This window comes from Polypterus senegalus, unplaced genomic scaffold (genome assembly GCF_016835505.1).
Source record: "Polypterus senegalus isolate Bchr_013 unplaced genomic scaffold, ASM1683550v1 scaffold_2070, whole genome shotgun sequence".
Taxonomy (NCBI): Eukaryota; Metazoa; Chordata; class Cladistia; order Polypteriformes; family Polypteridae; genus Polypterus; species Polypterus senegalus.
This window is the reverse complement of record NW_024385890.1, coordinates 1-3219: the sequence shown is the minus strand read 5'-3', so window position 1 is coordinate 3219 and position 3219 is coordinate 1. Positions and strand designations below refer to the sequence as shown.

The following is a 3219-nucleotide window of genomic DNA, read 5'->3' as shown; positions in this document are numbered from 1 at the left end:
GTGTGAGGCATTACACCTTTTTCCTAGTATCAGCAAAACACTTTTATAAACTGTTTATAATTACAAGTTACATCTAATTTTACGTATATACTTATAGGTAAATACACTACATATTTCTGAAAAGCCATTTAAAGTATAACATGCAGTATATGTTACTGCTCAGTATAAACACATCTTAATTACACCAGAAGCTGCCATGCCATGTCTGAGCAACCCTGTTACAAGCATTCTTGCCATTGCCATGGGCCAACTCTTTCATTTTTAATAGATTATAGCAAAGCAGTTGAAAGCCACATATTAAAACACCATGAAAGCTAGAGCATCGTTATATACAATAAGATGAACATTTGGGGTATATTTTCTACAAAAGGTAAGTGGTGAGTAGGGGGCTGAGCAACCTTGTGAAGGGAAGGATTTAGAATGTGCATTGTTTCTGATTTGGAAAAGAATATTATTCCAGTGAGTTCAAAAGTACATTTCCTCTTTATTATCACTTCCTCAAACTAAAGCACTGTTCTAACGATGGGATATGCTCGTTGCCTTTTCATTGTTTATCATCCTGATATGTCACTTGGTCATGGGAGTTGTAAAAGTTTAAAAAACATGCATGCACTTAAAATGTTAAAGCAATTCTGATGAAGGTTAGAGTAATGTGGCAACTAATCACAATTAAAATGTTATGTAATATTACTGCTAGCATTTCAGAATTTATAAAAATGCTTAAAGTTCATCAAAAATTTCTGTTTTTTTAATTTGCTTCCACTGATAATGAATTTTACCTGGCCCTCAAACTTTCTCTGGTACTTGTCCTCCAGTTCCTTTTGGAAACGGCAGACAAACCACTTCCAGTATTTGCGTTCTGAATCATCAGGTACAATTCTCCATCTTTCATACTTTGGCCCTGCTTTTCTGTATTGCTTATAGGGAACAAAATGTGTGTCACTCAGCACAATGGAACAGTCACTTGCAACTAGACTAGTGCAAATATCAATGACAAAATGATCTGTTTTGTACCACCACCCAGCATACACTCCCTCAGGTCGATGAAAAGGCACACTGTGGTCTCCACTGTGGCCTTCAATTGAGTTTGTGCAGATGGCACCACAGAAAGGACACTGCTCCCAGCACCCACTTAGGAGCGTAAAGAGACTGTCCTCCGGCTGTTGTTTTGCATTCCTCAAGTCAAACAATGAAGCTGAAGCGAACTTCTTACTGATATTTTCTACTGATGGCGCTAGTGCTTTTGTTAGAGACTCCTGTAGTAAGTCCATGTCATTGATTTCCTCATCCTCCATATGTTTCAAGGTGTTTCTTGGTAATTTTAAGCATTTTTCAAGTTCTTCACAGAACACATCCAGCCATTTAGACAATTTGCTTTTCTTTGGGTTCATGATGTTTTTCAGTGACTTCAGAGCAGTTGCTGTTGCTTTAGAAATGGCAGTTAAAACTACAGACTTCAGTTCTTCAAGTCTCTTTTCAGAAAGTGATTTTATTAGCTGATTGTCCATGCAATAATTAGTAACACAGGTTTTTATGTAGTTTTGAAAAAAATACTTTGGAATGTTAATGTATTCCCAAAATCTACTAAAGTCCTCCTTCTCTGCCATGTCTTTCAACAGGTGGTATTCTAAATTGATTTTACTTTCTTTAAGTGGCGGGCAGTTCTGCCTCATCTCATTTGCTATGTCAATGCAGACTTGATCCAAAACAGCCTGATGTAAGGCAGCCTCAAGTTTACTTGACAGAAAGTCAACAAATACAGTGACAGATGACGCTCCTCTACAGAGAGTCTTAAACATTTTGTAGTAAGTGTCCTTCATGCTCTTTAGGTAGAGAAGTGGGTCATTGGCTGCACGGAACGCTCGATGCATTTTTGTGAACCTTAAGGTTGCCACTTCACATAAATGAAGAGATAAATCAAACCTGTACTCCTCTTTATATTGGATTGTTGGAATTTGTGAACTGGAAGCTTCTAAGCCATTGGATATAATGGATAAAACTCCATGCACATGGTTTGGACTGTAATCAACTTTCTCCTTCTCTTTTTCATGTATGTAATTCATAACTGCCTCTGTGATTTTATTTGTTATACTTTCTGTCTGCTTGTAGTCTTCTAAAATTAAACCTTTAGAAATTTTTGTCTTAGTTTGCTTTGGTTTACTTGCATTGAATTCATTCCACTTTTGTTTCATGTAAACCATAAACATTGTTGCTAATTCAAGAGGATTATAACTTGAAGGGGTGTCAAGAGTCTCCTCCATTGCTTTTCTGTTTTGAACTTTATCACATACATAAGGATGGCGTTTAAAATGGCTAAGAAGGATGGCCTCTATGTCATGTGCAGTGTCAATCTCAGGAGGAGGAGTGAAGTCTCTGGCAGTTTCTTTCTCCCATTCCTTCCACAGCTTTTCAAACTCCTCCTGCATCACTGTTTCACTAGGGTTTTTGGTTCTCAGTTTTTCTGCCAAATCTTTACTTTGCTTCAACAGATTCTGCTCACGTCTGGTTCTATTCTCATCCACCCTCTATGCGGCTTTTCTTTGCCTGTATTAATATCTGACATTTTCTGTTCAATTCATCAATGAGCTGATCCTTCAGTTGTTCATATTTTATCTCTATGTTGGCTTTCCATTGAACAAGTATTTCCAGGTTTCTCCTCATGTTTGAAATACTTCTCAATGTCCTCTTTCACTCTGTTATATGTCTGATTAACCTCTTTATTAATTTCTGTTCTGGTTTTAGAATTATTTTCTATTTCATTGACAAGTTTATTCTCCAGTTCTAGTACATGGCATCTCAGTGCCCAGGTCCATTCACAGTATTTCACCTCCAGCCTATGATATGTTGAAATCTCCAATGAGTTTCTAAACTGAAAACAAAATTTTCACTGAGCAGAGCTGTCCAGAGGTCCTGGACACGCAATTTAAAATCAGAAATCTTTGGGATCTTTTGATTCTCTTGTAGCATGGCTGCATTAAGAATGACTCTTTGAGGTCCTGGACATTCTGACTGTAACTCGGATTAGAGGAGCCATTGGTGGGTTGCCTTCCCACAGATGAGCAAAGTAATGAGTTTGTGTGTTTACGTCAAATCTGATGACATCACTGAAGCATTTTACATTGCACTCCTCCTTCTGCAGCCACTCGAGTCATCTCATCCAGTTTCTCCTGAGTCGCGCCTGGCCTCCATATTTTTTATCCTTAGCCCCAGTTTCTTCAA

At 37.8% G+C, this 3219-nt stretch overlaps 1 pseudogene; it reads right to left on the bottom strand.

Moving 5' to 3' along the window:
• Nucleotides 1–701: 701 nt before the first annotated feature.
• Nucleotides 702–3192, bottom strand: LOC120522480 (annotated as a pseudogene).
• Nucleotides 3193–3219: the final 27 nt, after the last annotated feature.